Source organism: Natrix helvetica (assembly GCF_964273705.1).
Source record: "Natrix helvetica genome assembly, chromosome: 1".
NCBI lineage: Eukaryota > Metazoa > Chordata > Lepidosauria > Squamata > Natricidae > Natrix > Natrix helvetica.
In genome coordinates, this window is record NC_138548.1 from 327,832,059 (window position 1) to 327,858,396 (window position 26,338).

The window sequence follows — 26,338 nt, forward strand, 5'->3', positions numbered from 1 at the left end:
AAAATGAAAGTAAAATAGTTAAAGTAACAGTCTCCAACTAATAATTTTTCAAGACTTTTCAACCTTTAGTTTTTCAATGTTATTAGCATATACTAAACAAAAGATTTAAATGTTGGACAGCCAGATTTTACTCTCTTTTTGAAATGATGTGGATTAAGGGAACTTGAATAGAGTGCAGACTTCTGGGACACTTGAATGGGATCCTTATAAAATGTGGAAGACAACTCCATAATTCTGGAAGGGGTGGTCGTCTCCAAATAATTGAAATATGTGCTGAGTTCCCTATTTGTGGTGATCAATGAGACAAGATTTCAAGGAAGGAGGAACATGACAAGTTAGTACTTTTTAAAGAATCTACTTATAATTTTAATTTTAATCTTACTTCCTTTACAATAATTATGGGTGTACTATGCTAGTATAGAACGGAAATACTACTTTGAGTTTAATTTAACTCTTGATGATGTGCATATACATGCCCAAACAGTTTTCCTGACAACAATACAGAAGTGAATTTTCTGTTGATTTTTTTCCTCCTCGCTACTGCAGTCTACCTTACAGGTCTCTCATCTAGGTATTAAGATCAATCATTCATGGCTTTCTCAAGGTCAGGCAAAGTCAGGTAGGTGCTGCCACCTGCTGTGACCTCTGACTCCAAGCTGCATAATTAATATTGGAATTAATTATACCAGTCTAAGATTTCCATTATCAACACTGCCAGTTAATAAGACATTTTAATGATAGCCAAGAAGACCTCAATCATTATTGTATTGATTTTAGAAATGCAAATTATTTGTAGCTTGGAACTCAGTGGAAAGCAAAATAAGGATACAAATACGCGTTTTTATAAAAAAAATCTCATAGATTATGCTAAACAATTTTGCTGTTCAACTGTTGATCGTTAGTTTAACGATGGTTTGAAGTTACAACAGCTTTTTAAAAAGTGACTTATGATCTGTCCTCGAAGTTACAATTGTCATACCACCCCCATGCTCATGTGACTGCAATTAGGGCGTTTGACAACTGGCTCGCATTTACAAGAACTGCAGTGTCTTGTGATTAAATGAGTGCAATTTGCAGTCTTTGACTTGACAAGCAGATGCTGTATTTGTGTGTGAGTCACTTAACACATTATTTGCTTAACAATCTTTTAAAAATGGTTGTAAAATTGGATGGTCCCGTGATGATTCGCTTAGCTATCACATCACTTAGTGTGAAAATTCTGGTCCTGATTGTGATTGTAAGTCTAGGACTATCTTTAAGATTAGACTAGATTCAGATCATTGCCCTTAGTTGTGCATTTATTATAGAAACACACTCAAATTCAGGTATTAAGTATGTGCTTAATACTTAAAGAGCTCTACAGTATTGCAGGCTAGTTCTGTTCACATTGCCAGGAGTTCAATTCCTTCAATCATGATCAGCTCAATGTTGACTCAGTCTTCCATCCTTCCAAGGTGGGTAAAATGAGGACCCAGATTGTTGGGGGCCATATGCTGATTCTGTAAACTGCTTAAGAGAGGTCTATAAAGCACCATGAAGTGCTTTTGCCATTGCTATGCCCCCACAACTGCAAGATACTTTATGCAATTTAAATGGATGGACAGATATGGGACAGTAGTATCAATAGAGTGATGTACTAATTAATGACCTTATTAAATGTTATATTATTATAGTTTACAAAGCAAGGCTGTGGTAGTAGATTTCTTTTGAGGCTATCAGCAGTTGTTTAGTGGTCCTCTGCAAGAAATATTTGGCACCTAATTGTATATTATTGAAGAAGAGCTTTCTCTGATGGAAACCAAATTCTGACAATAAAACTTTTCTCAGCAGAATCGAATGCTGTGCACTTGTTTTTTCATCATCTTGTTTCTAAATTAATTACACAGAAATTTTCCCATGGAATTGTGGTAAAATTCAATGCCGTATGAAAAAATGTAATCCCCCCCCCAATGCTCTTTCAATTTCATGTTAAATATGCCACATTTCTTTTGCAGCCATGTTGTATCTGTTTCTTAGAATATCATTTTAAAGGTATTGTGGTTTCCGAGCAGCAGCTGTAATTGAAAACTATGTAAACTAATCTGTTCTTGCTCATGTCATTTTTATATTTTTGTGTCAGAGCACAAGAAGACTGCTTTAAATTTGTCCTTCACTGTGTATTAGTTTTAGAACTCACCTCTCCCTCTATTCTCTACTTTTTTCTACACATGGAAATTCAGTGCCAGAATAAATCGCTACTTATTCTGGCTTGATTATTGTACACTACCTATGTTTGCTTTCCGGGAGAACTTTTCTTACCTTTGCACAATACTATTTTAGAAAAAAAAAATTAATGACATAGGTTGACTGCACTGACATTCAGTGACAGATTAGCTGAAAGAAGAATATAGGAAAAGGATTTTGGAAAGGGTATTAAGGATATTTTATCTGGTATATGAAAGAGGAGGAGAGGAAAACAAAGTGATTTAAAAATAACTTAATTTAAAACTATCAATATTTGTATTTTTGAAAAATCCATCTGATTCTCTGTGGCCAATAATGGAAAATAAAATGATTCTGTAGCTAAAGATTAATAGCACACTTCACATCTGATCAAGGCGCAGAATGATACAATCTTTTCCATGCAGTTTTCCCTGGTTTTTAAATGTCCCCTTTTGGAACAAACTTTTTTTTTTTAATGTAGAACCCATGTTATGAAATTAATAAAATAAACCAAGCATTATTATTTTTCCTTGGGAGGAATAAAAAGGAAATACAGCTTTGACTGTATTTACATAATCATTATTCAATAAAATCTTGATGTAAAGCACGGGTGTCAAACTCAAGGCTCACAAGCCGAATCAGGCCCATGGGTTGCTTAGATCTGGCCCGCAGGGCTGCCGTAAAAACAGCAAAGCACTGGCCCGTGGTGCCTCTGCCAGCGAAAATGGATCTCGGAAGTGCCACACGTAGTCCTCCTGAGCTCTGTATTAGGCCATGATGGCCTCCTGCAGCCCTCTGCCAGTGAAATGGAGCTCAGGGAGGCTGCATGAAGCCCTCCCAAGCTCCGTTTTCAGCCGCGATGGGCTCCTGCAGCCATCTACCTAACCCTAACCCTCCTAAGCTCTGTCGGCAGAAGGCTTCAGGAGGCCGTCGCAACATGAGTGATGTCAAGCTGGCCATGCCCACCCTGGCCATTCCCATCTGGCCCCCCCAAGGTCAAACACAACCCTCAATGAAATCAAGTTTGACACCCCTGATGTAATGGATCATTTGGGGTAAAGCAGTGTATGTTAAACTTGAATGCATATTACCTCTGAATTTATATAATTTTCATAAAATTTACATTTTGGGCATACATTTATTTTTTAATTCTATCTATCTATCTATCTATCATCTATCTATCTATCTATTATCTATCTATCTATCTATCTATCTATCTATCTATCTATCTATCTATCATCTATCTATCTATCATATGTCTTAACTGCCCATCTCCCTCAGAAAGAATTTCTGTGTGGTGATTTGTATAATTTGTATAATTTCAAATAATTTGTATAAATTCAAATTTATATAAATTTGATAAAATAAATGAGCATACATTTTAATCCACAATCATTTATTCTAAGTAATTTATGGAAAAAGTGTATACTTTTAATTATAATCCATATATTTATGTACATTCCCGAATGATTCATCAAAGAATGAATTTTCTCATTATTTTGGATGAGGTGCATTCACACTTTGTATCCTGCATCCAAAGTCCATTAAATTTGAGGCGGGAGAGGGGGGGAAGTCTTTTTGTAACTACTTCTAACAGTAGCTACTTCTATTTGGATTTAAGATTTCCTTGGTTTTTTTTTTCAAAAGTGTGTTTTTGTCTACATATTTTTTTGTTATAGCATAATATATATAAGCAAAATGCACATATAGCTGGAATCAGTATAATCTCTCACTTAGATCTTTATAAAAACAGAAAGTAGCTCAAAATAGTAAAGTAACAAAATAAACTTTACTTTTTGAAGAATATAGCAAAATCCATAAACACAGCCAAAAAGTCATACACAGAAAAAACAGTCCAATACTGCCAAGATAACTTGGATACAAGTAGCAAATAACTTACACACAGTAAGTAGTAGCAACAGTAGTAACAGTTAGACAGCAGTTATCATACATCAAGAGAGAGAGAGAGAGAGAGAGAGAGAGAGAGAGAGAGAGAGAGAGAGAGAGAGAGAGAGAGAGAGCGCAACAACATCAGCTGCAATTTAAATGCTGTAATCTACTAATTAGCAGAGCTCCTCTCTTAAAGATACATAACATGCCTTGTGCAATATATTGTCTACCCAACTTGTTGGTTACACCCTAACATTCTCCCCTTTGGGTAGATCAATATATCCACTCACAATGTAAGATGATAACCTTCACATGATGAGGTATGTTTCACTGAACTTTGTGCCTTAGTGAAGTTGTCTGCTAAATTGTCTTCAGTTGAACAATATTCCAACTTTATCAGGCCATCCTTAATGCTTTGTCGAACATTAAGATACCTCAAATCAGTATACTTCGATCTCGTCTTAATAGCTAAACTAGTCGCCATTTTTATTGCTGCCTGACTATCTTCATAAACAGTAAAAGGTTCATTGATACTTAATCCCATATCTATAAGCAACTGCTTATAATATATCAGCTCAGTACATGTCAACGACAAACATGAAAACTCAGCTTCCATTGTGGATAAGCTTATGTGTTTCTGTCGTATCGACTTCCATCCAATCAGTACACCACCTAGCATAAAGGCTATGCCGGAAGTTGACTTCCTATTATCTATAGCAGCTGAAAATTCGCATCAGCATAAACAGTCAAAACTAAATCCCTATTCGGTTCTAAATATAATGCATAGTGGATAGTTTTCTTCAAATAACGCAGCACACGCTTTGCTGCTTGCCAATGCCTCTCTGAAGGACTATCATTGAATCTAGCCAGTTGGTTCACACTAAATGATATATCTGGTCTAGACCAATTACTTAGGTACATTAGGCTACCTATCAAAGATTGATAGATTCCCTTATCAAAACAGTACCCTCAGTAACCTCAGGTTTAAACTCCAATGCCATTGGTGTCTTTGCAGTCTTACATAGCTCCATGCTATATTTCTTAAGCAAATGATTAATTTTACCAGCCTGCGACAGCTTAAAACCTTTACTGGTTCTAACCACGTCTAAGCCCAGATAATGCTTAATTTCACCCAAATTCCGGATTTTAAATTTACTCTCTAATTGTGAAACAATGTCAATAGCTTCCTGCTCAGACCTAGTAATAATAGCTATATCGTCCGTGAACAAAAGCAACAACGAAATCAAACCATTTTTCACCCGTCTAAATAAACAAGGATCAGCCAAACCTGGAATAAATCCCATAGCTTTTAGTTCATTTACTATGCATCTGTTCCACTCAAAATCGGACTGTTTTAAACCATAAAGGCTCTTTTTAAGTCTCCAACAACCAGTCTGGCCATTAGAATCCACACCTGGTGGCATCTTCATATAAATGGTATGCTGCAATGGAGCATGCAGATACGCTGTTTCAACATCAATATGGGTAACATTACACCGATACTTAGCAGCCCACACCAATGCTGCCCTCAACGTAGAGGCTTTCAAGCTCGGAGCAAAAACCTCATCGTAATCCCTCTCAGTTTGGGAAAACCCTTGAGCAACTAAACGAGCCTTATAAATAGCATTGCCAACAGCATCGTTTTTAATTTTAAACACCCATCTACAGCCAATTGCACTCTCCCCTGAAGGGAGCCTAGCTTCTTCATAAACCTTCAATTCCTGTAAGGATTTCAACTCCTTCTCCATAGCTGTTTTCCACAATTTCTTTTCCTTTTCAGGATACAGCCTTAACTCTGCAAAACTAGAAGGTTCTATGCTAACTTGCAATACTACACTGGCTTGGTATCTGTCAGGTGGATGCCTGTCCCTAGTAGACCTCCTAGGCAATACAGGACTTGCAGAATCATCCTGTTCCACCTCATGAGTAGATTCTACATCTACATCTTCCTCCCTTTTCAGAGTAATAGATGGACCATCCTGATTCTCTAACTGCTCATTTGGTGTATCATGATTAACCAAACGATCAACATCTATATCATCACAAACCTTGTGAAACTCTTGTTCTAGCTTCTCCCAACCAACATGTTCTGAAAATTTAGCACTAGCACTGTCATAATTCTCCGAGTTCCAGGTTCCCAGAACCTAAACGATCTATGATTGGAATTGTACCCAACAAAAACCATCTTCCTAGCTCTGCTTTGATCCTTCCGTCTAGTCTGTGAGGGAATATGCACCCAAGCAGGGACACCAAATGTGTGTAAATAACTCAAATCAGGCTTCCTACCATGCCAAAGAGTATAAGGAATCTTACCAGTAGTTGAGTTAACTACTATGTTCAGAATATGGTTTGCACACATTATAGCCTCACCCCAAAGCTTTTCTGACAAACCAGAATCAACCAGCATAGTTCTGGTCATTGCCTGCAATGATTGACCACGTCTTTCAATAAATGAATTATGTTCTGGCCTGTAGGGGGCAGAACACCTATGTTCTATACCAGCATTCTCCAACATTGATGTAAACCTATGATTAGTGAATTCAGACCCATTATCAGTGACTAGGCAAAGTACTTTTTTATCCATCTTACGTTCAACAAACTTTAACCATTTAGTAAAATGTTGGAAAGTTTCTGCCTTTGATTTCATTACATAACAGAAACCATACCTAGAATAATGGTCCATAATGCTGAGTATATAGCAGGCACCTCCTAAGCTAGGTTTCTTAGGGCCAATTAGGTCTGCAAACACTACATCCAGTGGTTTAGATGTCTTGAATCCTTGAAACCGGTTTGCAGGGGTAACCTTACTTTTAGCCTGGTTACAGGCATTACAGTTAAGATATTTTGAACAAGGTTTCAAATTGATTCCATTAGACAGAATAACAGTTTGACGTACCATTTTAAAATTTACATGGCCTAAACGTCTATGAAGTAGATGTATACAGTTATCATGGGGCTGTTTATTCTTATAACCAGGTTCAGAACTCGCAATATTTAAAGAGTTCTCATGTAGAATAAATAAATTATTCTCCAAATTGGCAATAACACTATTACCTTCCTTTTCAATAATGCATCTATCATTCTTAAATGTTACTGTAAACCCACATTTCACAAGGTCTTTTACAGATAATAGGTTAAATTTCATTTTAGGTACATATAACATTTCCAATTTTTCATTAATACATGGACAATAAGCTGTACCTTCACCTGAAGCCTTAATTTTCCAACCATTTGCTAAGGAAATGTGCTGTTTGCTAGCCTTCATAGTAACAAACCTTTCTTTAACCTTAGTTATAGAATGGGATGCGCCACTGTCAACCACCCAGAAACTATGGTTTACAGCCTTATCTACCTTAGCTACAGTTACAGTAACATTGTTGCTTTTTTTTACTATTAGCAACACTCCTTTTCTTGCTATTTTTACAGTTCTTAGCAATATGCCCCTTACCACCACAAGAATAACATTTCTTAACAAAATTTACAGTTGAAAACTGTGTTTCTTCTTGTGATTGATTGTCTCTGAACTGAACTCTATCCTCTCTTCGTCTGGACTCTTCAAGCAATCTCCCGGTAACCTCAGATAATGTCAGTTCATCTCGTGAAAGAACTTCCAATGAGGAAACAAAAGAGTCGTAGCTTTCATCAAGCGATGATAGAATAATATACACCTGTTGAAGCTCAGAAAAAATCAACTCTTTTTCTTGCAAATCCTGCAAAGTTTTCTTCATGAAGTCTAAATGAGCCAACATATCACCACCTTTTTGCAAACGGGCTCTAAACAGTTTCCGTGTGAGATGAATATGAGCACCCACACTGTCCCGAACATAAATTCTCCGCAATGTGCTCCAACACCTAGCAGCAGACTCTTCGCCACGAATATGGACCAGTTGCTGGTCATTCAGTGTTAGTCCAATAATGCAGAGAGCTCTCTCATTGTCCCTGTTAAACTGCGCAATCTTCTTCGCATCCTCATTATCAGCAGGATCCCAATCTGTAACATCTGGTGGGTTCTGAACCACAAACCATAGTCCTTCTCTACGCAGAAGTAGGGAACACTTCAAGGACCAGGAAACATAGTTGGTTCCATCAAACCGGGTAATCATGGAGAGTGCAGCAGACTGTTCTTGTGCCATATTCACAAAAATAAACTATCCAAAAAGTGGTGCTTAAAAAAAAAAAATTATGGTTAAGGCAGGGCGTCTGGGCCCATAACCAATGTTAGGTACTGGTGCGATTAAGCACTAGCAATGAACCCCAGGTCGAGGTTATAACAGAGCAACCCTGTAAAGTATACGCAGCGTGCGATAGATAAAGCAACCACACTGAATAATGGATAGTAAAGTAACAAAATAAACTTTACTTTTTGAAGAATATAGCAAAATCCATAAACACAGCCAAAAAGTCATACACAGAAAAAACAGTCCAATACTACCAAGATAACTTGGATACAAGTAGCAAATAACTTACACACAGTAAGTAGTAGCAACAGTAGTAACAGTTAGACAGCAGTTATCATACATCAATAGAGAGAGAGAGAGAGAGAGCGACAACATCAGCTGCAATTTAAATGCTGTAATCTACTAATTAGCAGAGCTCCTCTCTTAAAGATACATAACATGCCTTGTGCAATATATTGTCTACCCAACTTGTTGGTTACACCCTAACACCCACTATCTTCCCCCCCCAAAAAAATCCTATTGTTCTGGATAATCTCTTCCTTTTAATTTGACCGGACCTCTTAGTAGTTTTCAGGATTATTATTTTAGAGCTGTAAAACACTGTGAAAGCGGTATATAAGTCTTAAGTGCTATTGCTATCTGTGGTATCTTTATTTCTGTAGAGTGGAATGCAGTATTAGAGATGTTGTATACTTTAATTCAGGTGTTGTTTTAGAAGGTGGTATTTGATTGTTTCCCTCAGAATATTCTTGTATTGTCCCCCATGTTATTTAGAATCAAATATAGTTCCTGGAGAAGGCCATCTACAGTTTTGTGGTTGTATATATTAATGAAGCTTATAGTTGTCTTCCAACTTACTCCAAGGAAACAGAGCTACTTTTAAATCAGAGTGATATCAGTGATACTTTGGGTAATATATGAATAAGGTGAAGTTTAATCCAGATGTTCTTCTGATCAGGTGAAAAAAACACCATCAAAACTGTTGTTGGATAGTGGATGCATTTTTGAAGACTTGGGATCACAAATTTGAAATTTTTCTTCCAGATACTACCTTTCTGTGCAAGGTTGCTTTAACAGGTTTTAAAAACTTTAAATGGTTTTGGGCAACTTTGACAATGAATTATACTTTTGAACATTTTCCATGGTAGACAGCATACATTTTTCCTTGTTTAATACCTTCACAGGCAGTTGGTCTACTTTTGAGCCAAATTGAGAATGTTGATTATGTGACTTAGGTCTTCTATGATTTAGGATCCTGCTATTTGAAAAAGGTATGGTCTTGCAATGCTTTTGAGATAATTTCTCTTTCTTGCTTCTACTTCTTGCTTGGAAGCAAGTTTAATGGAACTTCTTTTTTGTGTTTTTTTGGAGTTTTTCTGCCATGGAAAATTAGAGCAGATCCTTCATTGCTGACCTTCTGCCAACAGGCAAATTCATTTTAAGACGTTCTGATGATTATCTGCTGAAGTAGGTTTTAATTTTGTAGGTGCTGTTTCTTTTTTTATTAGTGTGTTTAAAATTGTGTCTTCATTGCTTTCATTTTTCCATTAGTTATGCTTTTTAGTTTTGTTATTGTTATCTGCTTTGAAGATTGTCATAATGAAAAGAGGTATATGTGTCTAATGGAGAAATATTAGCATTTTTATTGAAACTGATAATTAAATAATCTCCTATCCATACCTGAAATAATGCCACATTAAAAGTATACCAATTGGGTGCATTTTTTTTTCTTGACCATTAAAAAATACAAGTTCAGTGAATGATTGTGTCCACGTCTGGATCTTGGAAGGTTTGGAAAAAAATATGGTATCCTTTTATGAAGACCAGGTATGTGTTCATTTGCTAACCCACCCAGTCCTGGGTTTGTGGGCAATTGCTTTTAATGTCTTCGAAGTAAAAAAGAACCTCATGTTAAAAGGCTGACTGAAAAGGATTTAAACTAAAACAATTAACAGAGTGTTCATGATTACATCTTGGTAGCATGAAAGTGGGCACAGATCTAACCAGATCAAATACATCGATTTCCAAAGAAAACAGTTAAACTCTACCTCTTTCACTCTTTTATGAAGAACATGTTTCATTTTTTCCCTGATGCTTACACTGTTGGGTTTTTTAAATAACATTTAACATAGGATATATATTTGTCCAAGTGAATCTGGCAACAACATTTGTTGAACAGGACATAAGAAATTAAAACCTCTCACCTTAGGGAGTGTTTTATTTTTAATTGACTTGGGGGGGGGGGACTGGAGGGGGGCAGTGCTGAAATAAGTGTAAAATCACCAGTTCAGTAAAACATGATATATACCTCAATACCAGATGCTGTTAATAAAATAATGTCTTCAGCTTCTCTTTGCATCCAGCTGTGCTAACCCTCTGTTTTTAACCAGTTTTGTTCAAGCTTGCCAAATAGTGGTCAGATACCAAAACAGACTTTTAAGCACTTAGCACAGCTTTCTATTTAAAGGCTAGTCTCATTTTGTTTGTCCTTACAATTAATGACATTCCAGAAAAGTTAAAAGCAGAGAAGTTGCCTGAACTCTGCTTCATTATGTAAAAGTGTTGCTTTAATTTGGTTTATAAAAACACATACAGATCAGTTGAAAAGATTGATCTAGCATGGTGTTTTTCAAACTTGGCAACAAAAATATGTCAAGTTATTCCCAGAATTCCTCAGCCAGCATGCAAAATATAGTTTGAAAATCTAGAAAATCAAATATAATCTACCCTGTTTCCCTGAAAATAAGACCTCCCTGGATAATAAGCCCAATCGGGCTTTTGAGCGCATGCGCTAAAATAAGCCTTCCCCCAAAAAATAAGCCCTTCCCGAAAATATTGTAACACAGCAGCAGCCCACCATGCTCGCCACCTTCTGCACCTCAAAAATAATAAGACCTCCCCCAAAATAAGGCCAAGCGCTTATTTCAGGGCGTCAAAAGAAAATAAGAACCTGTCTTATTTTCAGGGAAACACGGTAGAATAACATTCTGTTTTCAGCTGGTCCAATAAAATGCTAAGAACAGATCAGCTTATAGCACTGAGCCAAGAACTAGCATCTTCCCAGTCCTCTTATATTGCTTAGTGCATAGTATCAAAAGTCTTCAGTCAATGTGTCCCTAATAATTTACATTGTACAGAATATGTAGTTATAAATATTAATTGCAATCATTTATATTGCTTATATTGATCATCATGAAATCATGCATGGATTTTTTCTCTCAAAAGATTAGTAAAATGAAGGATAGCTCTGTTAAGGCCTATTAGTCTTGAACTTTTCATGTTTTTTTGTTTTGTTTTGTTTTTTGTTTTTTATTGGATTTATATGCCGCCCTTCTCCCAAAGGACTCAGGGCGGCGTACAACATTAAAAAACACACATCCCAAAAGTTAAAAAGAAATTAAATACATATCCCCCCCCCCAAAAAAACCTGAATTTATAAGACAATACATTTAAAAATGAGTTAAAATTAACAGGCGAGCCGGCTTGCTGGAAAATCCAACTTTTTAGGGTGTGTTGGAAGGACCGGAGGTCAGGGATTATGCGAAGCTCCGAGGGCAGCTTATTCCAGAGGGAAGGCGCTCCCACAGAGAAGGCTCTCCCCCTGGGGGTCACCAGCCGACACTGTCTGGCCGACGGCACCCTGAGGAGGCCAACTCTGTGGAATCGTACTGGACGGTGGGAGGCTACTGGTGGCAGTAGGTGGTCTCGCAGGTACCCTGGGCCTAAGCCATGGAGCGCTTTAAAGGTCATAATTAATACCTTGAATCGCACCCGGAAAACAACCGGCAACCAGTGCAGGCCGCCTAAAAGGGGTGTAACATGGGAGCACCTAGGTACCCCCATGACCCTGCGCGGCCACATTCTGGATCAGCTGAAGCCTCCGGGTGCTCTTCAAGGGCAGCCCCATGTAGAGAGTGTTGCAGTAGTCCAGGCGAGAAAGGACGAGGGCATGAGTGACTGTGCACAGAGCATCCCGATCCAGGAAGGGGCGCAACTGACGTACCAGGCGAACCTGGTAAAAGGCCCCCCTGGTCACGGCCGTCAGGTGTTCTTCTAAACTAAGCCGCGTATCCAGGAGGACTCCCAGATTGCGAGCCTTCTCTGAGGGGGCTAAAATTTCTCCCCCTATTGTCAAAGATGGAACAAGATGTACAAATCGGGATGACGGAAACCACAGCCACTCAGTCTTGGAGGGATTGAGCTTGAGCATGTTACCTACTGGTTAAAGATAGCTTGTCTTCAGGTAGCAATTGCAGGAAAGATCTCCACTTCTTACTTATAACTGATACAGAAGCATGGCTTTGCCATTTAAAAAAAAATACAAAGACAGTTCTTTGTTTGATGTATCAGCAATATTCTACTTTTATGTTCATTCTTTTTAAAAATGTCCAGGTGATGACTAATACTACACCATTGCTGGTTACTGCATGTCATTCATTGTACCCTTTTGAAGGTCTTGTTTTACTTGTTATGAATATTCCATGATTTTCATTTTGTTAGATATTGACAGATTTTCAGAGAAGGGAATATTTTCCCCTCATTTTGTCTACATCATGGAATTTCACATGATAGCCATTTTTGTAAGAAAATTTTTTTAAAAAAAACTTTTTGGAAAGTTTTCTAGCCATTTGATTGTATTTTGCCCTTTCCTGCATCCCTTTCATTTCTGCCATGTTTTTTTTTTTTAAGAATTATTATAATTCTCCACAGCTGTTATAATACAAGCAGTGTTGGTTTTATTATGGAGTTTTTGATGCTTTCTGAACTTGGTTATTTTCCTGCAGATGTTTCAATAGTTTAAAATCTTCAACATGATTTTATTCTTTTGGTTTTATTAGTTTTTTAAAAAAATATTCCCAACATGGAATTTGCTGTTTTCCTAGCATCCTCACTCGGTTTTCACTTAGCAATTACATGAGTAACATTCTGATCCTTTTCAAATATGATTATTACTAGGATACGCTTCTTTAATATAAATATATAATTGGGATTTTTCACCAGAATGTTATTACTTTTCACTTGCTTGCCCTAATTATATTTACCATTTTAGTGCCTATTCTTCAGTGTTGGAGAGAACAATTGGAGTTATTCACTATCTTTTGTTTGGATCTCCTTAAATATTTTGATGCTACCAACAAACATGGCCACCTTGCAGCTCATCTGTATCTCTAGATCATTTATGAATAAATTAGAAACATTGGGATCCTTGGGAACCCAATGTTACTGTCCTTCCATTGTGAAAATAAACCCCAATACATACTTTCTCCTTTCTCTTTTGTTTAATCAGTTCCTTTTCCATAAGTGAATCACTTGTAATTTATTCAAGAGCATTTAGTGAAGGACTTTGATAAAAGTATTTTAAAAGTCTAAACCAGTGGTTCTTAACCTGTGATTTGCAGACCCCTTCACAGGGGGTCCTCGAAGACTTGAAGAAATGTAATGATTTAAATCTTGAATTAGGTCTTGGGGGTCGATGGCCATTGTCATTGGCTGCAAAAGATATTTAAAGGGGATCCATGGTGAAGAAAAGGTTGAGAATGACTGGTCTAAATGATCACATTTACCCCCACAGTTATGAACGTTCAGCTACTTCTAAAAGAGTAAAGAAAAACATTTAAATTCACACGTGAATATTCTTTACAAATTATGTCCTTGAGTGTGCTTAATAATTTTATCTTTAATAAAGCTTTTTATTTACGCAGAATAGATTTCTTCGATTAACTCTATAGTTTTCCTTTTTGACTTGTTACCTTGCCTCCTTTCTAGATTCTTGATGTAACAACTGCTCAGAGACATATTTTTTTTCTTTTAATCTCAAATTCTGAAACAAACTGATTACTTTTTAAAATTAAAAAAAGCATTTTTCATTTGCTCAGTAAGGTTGCTAGATTTTGTTAGCCGCTCTAGTTAGCTTTTTGTGCATTTCAAATGTATTGTAGTTTTTTTTTTCTGGTTATTAATCTATTTTCGAAGGACGTGGTGGCTCAGTGGCTAAGACACAGAGTTTGTCAATCAGAAAGGTCGGTAGTTTGGTGGTTTGAATCCCTAGTGCTGCATAATGGAATGCGCTTCCATTACTTGTCTCTGCCAACCTAGCAGTTCGAAAACATGTAAAAATGCAAGTAGAAAAATAGGAACCACCTTTGGTGGGAAGGTAACAGCATTCCGTGTGCCTTCAGCATTTAGTCATGCCGGACACATTACCATGGAGATGTCTTCAGACAGCACTGGCTCTTCGACTTTGAAATGGAGATGAGCACCGCCCCCTAGAGTCAGGAACAACTAGCACCTATGTGCGAGGGGAACCTTTACCTTTACCTAATCTATTTTCATAACCTAAATGTTTTTCATAGGCTCAGTACACACCTTTTCCAGAGTTTAGTTTAAAAAGTGTTAATGTTAATAGGACAATTTCATTTCAGTTTAGTGGAAATATTTTTCCCCATGTGATTATTGGTCACAAAATGCCTTCCTAAGTGCTTAATAAATCTTTCCTACTTTCCCATTCAACTCATCTACAAGTTGCAATATCTCAGTTCTACTTATCTAGCTAATCTTAGTAGGTAATAGAGAAATATAGAATCTTTGAAATTCTACCCTCCAAATTACTCTCTGACTCTGCGCAGGATTATTAGGCTGTCTAGATGACCAACATTATCCATAACGTTTTATAGACACAAAGAACTGTCATGCTCAAATGACCAGGAGCATTCATTGAGTTCAAAGCACTTAAGATTATTATTGCTACCTCTAATACAAGAATCTAGTCAACCTAGTGGTCAAATCTGAATTGGCACTAGGGGTCAGCGGAATTCATTGGGAGAGACATTTGGGACAATGCAATGACTGTAAACTGATCATATGTTTAACCTTCAGCCTCTTCTTATCCAACAATACTATTCCATACATCCACCATTGAATCAATTTTGTAGTTTTAATTATTGATTCATTCACTACCCCAAGCTTCAGGGCCCTGGCTGGATGTTTTAGGGGAGGATATATTTTTTCAGCTCTATTCCCTTCAAAAGGATTATTTCTTCAGCATGACACCATCCTTCCCCGAGATCTAATTTTCTATGACAGAGTAGGGATTGTCACTAGTAGTGAGACGACTATATTATTTTCCCCCATCTCATCTACCAATCTTTTTACATCTCTGACTTCTTGTTAAGTGAACTACTTCGGCCTCAAGGAAATGCACTTGTTGTCCTGGGAGAGGCAGGAGTTTGCTGCAATGAGCTTTATCCCAGAGGCAGATTATCCTATTTGGGATACTTTATTTCCTTTATTTATTCATTTGTTTAGCCACCTACTTAGCACATGACTCATCATCAAATAACAACAGGGTGCATCACTAAATAATAAAAATACATTCCATGAAACCACAAAATAGAAAAGTATAAAAACATTACTTGCCAGGAAGAAGCACATCCATTGTTTCATGCCAATACCTGAAGAAAGAACCAGGTCTTCAGTGCTTTCCAAAAGGCAGGTATGGTCAGGGTGAGCTGGGTCGTAGGGGGAACTATAGAAGCTTTCTGCCTCCATAGCTGATCTTCTTAACTTGGAAAATTACAGTAATCCTGTTGATCTTGATTCATTGAACAATTATCTAACAGAGTTAATGTCCCAGCATCCTGCAAAAACTTGTCTTAATTCCTGGACTTTCCCTCAAACCCTCCCTTCCCCCAATGAAATCTCATGTAAAACTACTTGTTTGTTCAGGTTCTTTGTTGTAGCAAGTTCTAATGTCTAGTTATAACTCCTTGTTTTGTATCCAAAGATCTGCCAAATTTATGGAACCGAAGTAGGTTTTCAAAAAGTATTAGGGGGTCTTGTAGGAGACAATGAACAGATGGAACACAGTTGATTATACCTTGCATATCGGTCAAAGTATGGACCATTTTAATTGATATTGTCCAAAATCACCTAGTTTGCCCGAAAACTCTATTTGGGTTGCAACTTAAAAATGTATATATGATTCTTACATTTATCAGGAGAAGGAAGAAGGCTTGTGGACAGCTGACATTATAGGCCTGGGATGGCGAACCTATGGCACGCGTGTCACAGGTGGCACATGGAGCCATTTGTCAGGGAACGCCAGGTGCTGTGCTGGCCAGCTGAGTTCACCCTTTTTAAAAGCCATTTTTCACTCTCCCCAGGCTCCAGAGGTTTTATAGGAGCCTGGGGAGGGCGAAAAGAGCTCCCCCCCGGAGGCCCTCCAGAGGTTTCATGGGCTTCCCTGAAGCTTCCGGGGCACAAAAAACCGGCCCTATGTCACTTCCGGTTTGCTCGTAGGGTCTTTTTTTTTTGCCCTCCAGAGGCTTCAGGGAAGTCTCCTGAATGTTCCTGAAGCCTCTGGAGGGCCTTGGGGGGGAGAGGCTTTTTTCGCCCTCCCCAGGCTCCTATAAAGCCTCTGGAGCTTGGAGAGGGAGAAAAAAGGATGCAAAAAATTGGGGGGTTGCGCCTGTAGTGCATGCATGCGCACTGGGGGGGTCGCGCATTGCATTATGGGTGCAGCATGCCCGCACACGACCCCCCTGCGCTCCCCCCACTTATGGCACTCGAGCCAAAAAAGGTTCACCATCGCTGTTATAGGCCATTACACTGTCCAATGGGGAAAAAATGAAAACGTAAGTAAAACAAATCTAAAAGGCACCATACCCATGACCTGTGTCATTTTTTCACCAGGAATTGGCATTTTTTTAAAAAAAGACTCCAAATTATACAAATCTCAATATTTTTGCTTTAGAGGCAGATTTAGCACATGATAACTAATTATCTAAAAATCACAAAAAAATGATTTTTCTTTTTTCACGACATACAATGCAATTTCAGGTATTAAATCCAAAATTGAGCTCGTGTAGTATTATGATTTAAAGTAGCAAAGACACCAGATATCCTTCTGGAATACTTCAAAAAGTAGTACATGCTACCGTTTAATTGAAAGAAATCTGAATTGTAAATAAAAAACTGAAGTATCCAATGGTTTGCTACCCTGCTTTCCACTATGCCAGCCTCTCCCTATTGTGATCATGGTGTGCTTCAAAGCTTGTATGGTTTAGTAGTTAAATAACCATGTTATCTGAAAAGAAATTCTTCTTACACAGTATGAACTGATGAGACATGTGAGAGTGAAAAGTGTCGAAAGATTATGAGCATGCCCTTTCTCTAGGAAACATCTTCACTTCTCAGTGTTAAAACTTCTTGTATTAAGGAAAAGGATCTGAATAATTTTCTATTCATTCAATAAAACCATTGCGACACTAAGAACCCCACTACCCAATCACTGGTTACGGTTAATAAGAGAACTTTTAAGGGTAGGAATGTTGGAAGTAAGGCTAAATACTCATGTTCCATGTGTTAAATCGACATGTGACTACATGTAGTATTGTATCCTTTCCTCCCCGACCTACGACCGGGGAATTCCCCCTGTTGTCAGCCAGCAACAGCCATGCTGCGCCTTAGCCAATCAGGCGCGGCATGGCTGAGGCGGGCTGATCTGGCCTGCTGATTGGTTCTTCGGCCTGACAGCTTTCCCTTAAATAGCTGTCAGGCTACAGAACGCGCGCTTCTCTCCTGTATTACTTGACATTGCTTCTTGTTAATAAAACAGAGTTGGACGTTCCTCTTTGTGTCAAGCCTCGTCTTTCCCCACACTTCATCACTGGCGACGAAGGTGGGATCCTGCTGAGGCGACGACCCTGACGGAACCCGACCTCTGTTACTCAGCCGCTTGAGTTTAGCTTCCCGAGCCGCACAACTCCAAGCCGCTATGTCGTCGCTTCCCCCGTTCGCTCCCTTCGGCACCGACGGAGAGGGATGGACGGGGTTTTTGGAGCGTTTTGAATGCTTCCTGCGAGCCAACGGGAAGCGGGGTATTCCGATGGAGGAGAAGTGCAGCTTCTTCCTCAGTAGCTGCGGAACCCCTATGTTCAACGCCGCCCGGGCGTTGGCAGCCCCTGTGCCAGTCCACGACCTAGACTGGGACACACTGATGGCCAAGCTGAAGGGACATTACGCCCCGACCCCATCGAAGATCACCCGGCGATACGCTTTCCGTCAGTGCGTCCAGAAGCCGCACGAAGACGTCAGCCAGTTCCTCCAGTCCTTGCGGACCACAGCCATTCCCTGCGAGTTCCCTGACTTGGAGGACAATCTGGTTGAACAATTTGTCAGCGGCATCAGGGACCGACGGCTGAGGAGGCGTCTCCTGGCCCGACCAGAAATCACCCTGTCAGAGGCGGTCGCTGATGCACGGGCGGCGGAGTTGTCGGAGCAATCTGTTGCTGAGATGGACCGCCACCCGTTCCAATCTTCCCCAGCGCAAACCTGCCTCATCGATCAGCTGGTGCCCATTCCGAGCCCGGCTGAGGAAGAGGAAGAACTCGTGGCTCGCCTGGCAGAACTGCAAAGGCGCCGCAATCCGCGACCTCCGCGCCAGACTGTGACAGCCTGCCTTGGCTGCGGTGGCAGCCACGACCGGTCAGCCTGCCCATTCCGGGCATCCATCTGCCGCCGGTGCTCGAAAAAAGGGCACCTGGCCCAAGTTTGCCGTGCTGTGTTACCACCATCACCATCCCAGGGAGCCACAGGCCAGCAGATGACAGCCGGACCGCAGCAGCAGCCCCGCCGCCAGCCGCGCTCGAAGGCCAACTGTTACACAGTGGAGCCAGGCCCAGCAGCTGCCCCTGCTGAGGCGATCTACCAGGCCTCCGCAGGTGCGGACAGAATCAAGGCGTCAGTCCTCATTGAGGGCGCGCCTTGCGTGATGGAGGTGGACTCCGGCTCGTCCCGTTCCTTGATTGCCTGGGCAGACTTTCAAAAACTATGCCCCGGCGTCCTTAAACGCCAGCTGTCTGCTAGCCCCGTGGCCTTAAGGGACTATCAGGGGTCACTTATCCCAACCCTGGGCTGCCATACAGTCAGGGTGGAATACGGGGGGTTTTCGGGGTGCCTGTCAATCCTAGTGGTGGAAAAGCCCCTCCCCGCTCTATTGGGTCTAGATTGGTTCCCCGCCCTTGGTCTCTCCGTGCAGGGGGTGCACTCCATCTCAGACACGCCCCCTGACGTAGCGGCTGTCATCTCCGCCTACGCGGACGTCTTTGACGGCCAGCTGGGACTATACAAGGGCACCCCCATCTCTCTTAACTTAGATCCCCAGGTTGCTCCCATTAGGCTGAAGGCCCGCAGGGTGCCCTTTGCCTTAAGGGCCAAAGTCGATGAGGAGATTGACCGCTTGCTGGCGCAGGGCGTACTGGAGCCTGTAGACTACTCACGTTGGGAGACCCCTATAGTGGTCCCAGTGAAGGCCGACGGCTCAATACGCCTCTGCGCCGATTTTAAATCCACCATCAATTTGGCCCTTCAGGCAAACCCCTATCCAGTCCCTGTAGTACAGCACCTGCTCCACTCCCTGGGGCAGGGCTGTATTTTCGCGAAACTGGATATGGCGCAGGCCTACCAGCAGCTCCCGGTGGATGACGAAGCGGCGGCCGCGCAGACTATCGTCACCCACCGAGGGGCTTTCCGTTGCCGCCGCCTCCAATTCGGCGTTTCCGTGGCCCCGGGGATCTTCCAGAGCCTCATGGAGCGTTTGCTCCATGGGCTCCCTGGCGTTGTACCCTATTTCGACGACGTCCTGATCGCTGCATCCAGCCGCTCAGGACTCCTCGAAGTACTGGGGAAGGTCCTCGACCGTTTTAGGGGCGCGGGTCTCAAATTAAAGCGCAGCAAATGTTCATTTGCTGTGCCTAAAGTGGATTTCCTCGGCTTCTCCATAGATGCCCACGGAATCCACCCCACCCCTGCAAAAGTCGCAGCCATCAAGAACGCCCCCACCCCCGCCACTAAGGCGGAGCTGCAGTCGTTCTTGGGGCTTTTAAATTTCTACGCGCCATTTTTGCCACACAAGGCGTCACTAGCCGAGCCGCTGCATCGGTTGCTCGACCGATCGGCAGCCTGGCGCTGGGGCAGCCGCGAAGCGCATGCGTTCGCGGCTGTCAAAGACATGCTGACGTCAGAGGCAGTCCTAGTCCAATATAGTGACAGGATGCCCCTGACTCTAGCGTGTGACGCCTCCCCCGTGGGTTTGGGGGCTGTCCTGAGCCACGTCCTTCCCAACGGCTCAGAAGCCCCCATAGCTTTTTATTCCCGGACACTCTCTCCAGCGGAGAGGAACTACAGCCAGATTGACAAGGAGGCTCTGGCTGCCGTGTCCGGGGTTAAAAAGTTCCACGAATACCTCTACGGACGGCATTCTGGCCGGTGACCGTCCGACCCCTCCCATTCTGTCACCCCGGATGACACGCTGGGTGGAGTTCCTAGCGGCATACTCTTATGCCCTGGTCTACCGCCCTGGCAAGCAGCTAGGGCATGCTGATGCCCTCAGCCGCTGCCCCTTGCCCGTCTCCAACCCTCAGACAGTGCCTTGCATGTCTGTTTTGGCCATTGCGGACCTCGCCTTGCCGCTCTCTGCGGGCGATGTGGCAGCAGCGTCTCTGGCCGACCCCACCCTCTCCCAGGTGATGACCTGGGTTCTGCGGGGGTGGCCTGGGGGGCCGGTGCCCGACGGCCACCGCCCCTACAAGGCCAGGCAATTAGAGCTGTCCCTTCACAGTGGGTGCCTCCTGTGGGGGGACAGGGTGATCATTCCACCCACTCTGCGTGACCAGGTGCTGTCTCGCCTCCATGAGGGCCACCCTGGCATAGCGCGCATGAAGGCATTGGCGCGCAGCTATGTCTGGTGGCCCCGCCTGGACGACGAGATAGCTACCTGGGTTGCCAGGTGCTCGACCTGCCAGGTCTCCCGTCCAGCGCCTCCGGCGGCCCCGCCGCGGGAGTGGGAGATTCCCCGCGGCCCATGGTCACGCCTCCACCTAGACTAGTGTCCGTCGCCGCCCAGCCTATCTTAGCGACTACGCATGCTCCACGGCTACGCATGCGTACTCGCTGGGGGGGAAGGAGTATTGTATCCTTTCCTCCCCGACCTACGACCGGGGAATTCCCCCTGTTGTCAGCCAGCAACAGCCATGCTGCGCCTTAGCCAATCAGGCGCGGCATGGCTGAGGCGGGCTGATCTGGCCTGCTGATTGGTTCAAGTAATACAGGAGAGAAGCGCGCGTTCTGTAGCCTGACAGCTATTTAAGGGAAAGCTGTCAGGCCGAAGAACCAATCAGCAGGCCAGATCAGCCCGCCTCAGCCATGCCGCGCCTGATTGGCTAAGGCGCAGCATGGCTGTTGCTGGCTGACAACAGGGGGAATTCCCCGGTCGTAGGTCGGGGAGGAAAGGATACAATACTCCTTCCCCCCCAGCGAGTACGCATGCGTAGCCGTGGAGCATGCGTAGTCGCTAAGATAGGCTGACCGGTCGTGGCTGCCACCGCAGCCAAGGCAGGCTGTCACAGTCTGGCGCGGAGGTCGCGGATTGCGGCGCCTTTGCAGTTCTGCCAGGCGAGCCACGAGTTCTTCCTCTTCCTCAGCCGGGCTCGGAATGGGCACCAGCTGATCGATGAGGCAGGTTTGCGCTGGGGAAGATTGGAACGGGTGGCGGTCCATCTCAGCAACAGATTGCTCCGACAACTCCGCCGCCCGTGCATCAGCGACCGCCTCTGACAGGGTGATTTCTGGTCGGGCCAGGAGACGCCTCCTCAGCCGTCGGTCCCTGATGCCGCTGACAAATTGTTCAACCAGATTGTCCTCCAAGTCAGGGAACTCGCAGGGAATGGCTGTGGTCCGCAAGGACTGGAGGAACTGGCTGACGTCTTCGTGCGGCTTCTGGACGCACTGACGGAAAGCGTATCGCCGGGTGATCTTCGATGGGGTCGGGGCGTAATGTCCCTTCAGCTTGGCCATCAGTGTGTCCCAGTCTAGGTCGTGGACTGGCACAGGGGCTGCCAACGCCCGGGCGGCGTTGAACATAGGGGTTCCGCAGCTACTGAGGAAGAAGCTGCACTTCTCCTCCATCGGAATACCCCGCTTCCCGTTGGCTCGCAGGAAGCATTCAAAACGCTCCAAAAACCCCGTCCATCCCTCTCCGTCGGTGCCGAAGGGAGCGAACGGGGGAAGCGACGACATAGCGGCTTGGAGTTGTGCGGCTCGGGAAGCTAAACTCAAGCGGCTGAGTAACAGAGGTCGGGTTCCGTCAGGGTCGTCGCCTCAGCAGGATCCCACCTTCGTCGCCAGTGATGAAGTGTGGGGAAAGACGAGGCTTGACACAAAGAGGAACGTCCAACTCTGTTTTATTAACAAGAAGCAATGTCAAGTAATACAGGAGAGAAGCGCGCGTTCTGTAGCCTGACAGCTATTTAAGGGAAAGCTGTCAGGCCGAAGAACCAATCAGCAGGCCAGATCAGCCCGCCTCAGCCATGCCGCGCCTGATTGGCTAAGGCGCAGCATGGCTGTTGCTGGCTGACAACAGGGGGAATTCCCCGGTCGTAGGTCGGGGAGGAAAGGATACAATATGTAGCACTAAGCAGTCTAAACCCTGCTAAATGTAGGGACATATCAACTTTGTTCTAGCTTCAAGGTTTTCGGTTGTAGGAAAAGGCAGGTACAACCCCTCTGGTTGAAATTAGTGATCAGAAATAGCATGCACAATGCCTTTTCTGTTCATGTAGTAATTGCTCATTATAGGCTGCTTAGCAACTTGTAATTATTCCAATGTGACACTTAGCTGTTTTTATAGGTTTACTAATTGCACAATGCTTTGTATTCTAAGTAGTCATCCATGAAACAAAGGTGTCTTCCCATTTAAAAATGAAACCAAGCTTCACCAGAGGATTTTGCTAGCACAAGAGAAAGAGGAAATATGCTTATTTCCCCCTACTCTCTGTAGGTCACACATAGACAAATGCAGGTGCTTCCTACAGCAAATTTTGGTAGGCAAATGAGGATATAGGAGGGGTAGAAAATGTGTACTATTCCTGTTTCTCTATTTAGGGGATGATCTGCAGGTTGAAGCAAAGTTCTAACCAAATTTATTTTAATTTTATTTTAAAAATGTAATTCATGTAGGCCTTATGCAGCATTAAGTTTTATGTAATTTGTTTTGTGTGGAGTTAGTATACCCCAAAATTACTTGAGTTGACACTGCCTTACTGAAGAGGAACAATTCCCGATCGAGGAAAGTATGGTCTCCCATTTAAGACCATACTGCAGTTATTCTTCATACTGCCATCTTTCCTAGGCTATATTTAATACCCAAGTTACCTTGATAAGTTAGATGTTATATGATCAGAAGCTAAAGTAGGTCCTATTCAAATTCTAGCTACTTTCAAACTCAAACTAACATTTCTGGTTTCAGTTTCTTGACTGAACCAGGTAGGGAAAAGCCAGGATAAGAGTATGCAAACCTAAAACTTGAACAGTTTTGATCACATAATGTCATCTTCTGAAAGTTTTGAGAGTGAGAGAGAGAGAAAAAGCAGAAATCACATAGGTGGGAAGAATTTGAAATGATTACGCACCAATAATTTTACACTGAAACAATATAGTAAAACACCAAAAATTCATTTATATATAGGTGAATTTGAAATGGACACTGAACTATACAATATGTCAATTTGTTTGCAAGATACATTTCAGTATTATTTTGATTTTTTTCCATAGAGCTTCATAATTCTGAGCTAGGTGTATTATTTTTATTTATTTATTAAAATTATTGGCCACCCACCTTATCAGGTTGATGGATAATGTGCAACTAAAGGCAGATTAAAAGGCAAAGAAGAAGATATTAAAAGATGACATAGCATACAGAATGGCCCAGATGGGGCTAGGAATACTTTGCCCTTTCCTCCCTGATTGTCTATGAAATATTTTTGTTCTAATCTTTTTTGTGAATTAGATTAGTCTTAGGTGAGGTTCCACAAACCCAACTACCTTGTCTCTCACTGCATTCTATGAAATGATTAATTTCATATATATCAACACATTGTAGTTAAATTGCTATTTTGCTTAATTGCACAAAGTGAAGAGCATCATATTTCAAATTCTTGTGAAAATATTCAGATTCATGGTGACAATATGTGAACAGAATTTACAGTCTAATTCATACTTTACTTAAAGGTTCCAACTGATTGAATTCTTCTTCTGATTTAATTTAGAATTAATTTGGTTTATGTCTGAGTGTTTTATGTTTGGAAGATTTGGTGGGTTGCGTATCAGATTATTTGTTTTCTCCAAATACTTCTGCCACATTTCTTCCTTGAAAATGTTCAGAATATAATGTAAATATTTCATCATGTTAGTTCCACTCCATGACACAAAACTAGAAAAATGTCTGAGGCATATAGCAAATGTGGGGTGCTACTATGAGTATTTTACCACAAGTACAATATTTGTGGTTTCACACATCTTAAGCCACATCCACACAGATGATTTGCTTTGCTCTCGTCCTTCCCAGAGCAAGAAGAGTAAGATATGGCACATATTTTGCTGCCCTACAACCTGGATTTTCAGTGCCCCCAGAATGGTTATGTGCTGACTACTTGCTATACAACTTCAATATGTGACATTGTAAAGAACCATAATAGATGCTTTCCTAAGCTCAACCAACCTGTGAAAATTCTCCTTCAGATGCCATGGATAACACTTTGGTTACTTTATGCACTTCATATTTTGTTTTCTTTTTACTTACCTTTTATTCCACATAAATGACTGAAATTTCTTTAAATTTCTTAGAACTATGGGTTGACCATATTCCCACTAGAAGGCAACAAAGAATTACTGTGTTTAATCTCTTTGTTGCCATCTAGGAGAATCTAACGTACATTTGAGGAAGGGGTTTTTGGTGTGGAAACTAAGTTATTTGAAGAACATGCTATGAAAAAAATTCCTGGGAAGTGACAGACGAGAAGAAAATTCATGGCCATGCAGGATGCAGAAATAGAACAGCCAGATTGATTTCAATTATTTAATTAGATTTATAAGGCTTCCCAACTCAAACAACATGACTCTGGATGGCATAGATCACACAAAAAAATTAAACAATAAAACTGTTCAATCAATCAAACAGTAAATATATATTTACAGTATATCTCAATTAAAACCTCACTTCTAGAATCAAACTCCTAAAGCTGTTTCTCAGCCTTGACATGTGTGGACAGGATTGCTATTGCTAAGTGATGCGGTCACATGAAATCTCACTTTACGTCTGCTTGACTTAATGGTAGAAATTTCAGTCGAAATTACCATTGTTAAGCAAAGACTATCCTTAAATATAAATATTAATAAACAGGTAATGAATGAAAGGCATCAGATTAATGTTGGCATACAGGTGTTTTTGTTATATCGGGCTGATCTCAACAAAGTAATTAGGATTGAACATGATTAATAATGGAAAATCCCAAGAAAATCCCAAGTATTAGATTTGGAAGTTTAGCAGTACATTTCAGAAGAAGATAGTGGCAAACGATTCTCTTCTTATTGCCAAGAAAACTACAAGAAGTCTATGAAGTCACTAGGCTTGAAATTCAACAATAAAGATATAATAGAATAAATAGGTTATGTCTACTAAATTTATACTATGTATTGCCCACTTATTTCAAAATAAGTGGGTAGATTCTTGATCTCAATTAAGAATACAGTGAGCATTTCAATCCATTTTTCCCCTCTACAGTTTACCCTGTCCCTCTCCCCAAAAAGACAGTGCCATACCCCATGTATAATTTTGGATTTGTAAAAATCTTGTTTTCAATATATTTTGAACTGGTTTTCTTTCACCATAATGGAAAGGTTGAGAAATATTGTTTCGTGTGTTCAAGGTTGAGGTTTTTAAACTCAATGCTGAGTTTAAAAATTGATTTGCTTTCTCAATATAAGTTAATAGGTTTATGTCCTTTTCTTTTTCTTATGCTTCATTCCTTTATTTTTTTAATAAAATATATTTTATTATAGATTTGTATGCACACAAATGCGTATAATATATACAAGTTCTCCTGATTTGAAATGCTGACTTTGGCAAAAAAAACGTTGAAGGGGTGTTGTGTACACAATGTGATGAAGACATTAAGGAAACCTTAATATAGATTATTGAAAGTATGATAAATGTTTTTCATGTTATCCAAAAT

General features: G+C 41.4%; 1 protein-coding gene across 11 annotated transcripts in view; it reads left to right on the plus strand.

The window, feature by feature from the left end:
* FOXP1 (forkhead box P1) overlaps positions 1-26,338 on the plus strand; it is a 657,906-nt gene that overhangs the window by 268,096 nt on the left and 363,472 nt on the right. The gene's annotated exons all lie outside the window — the stretch shown is intronic.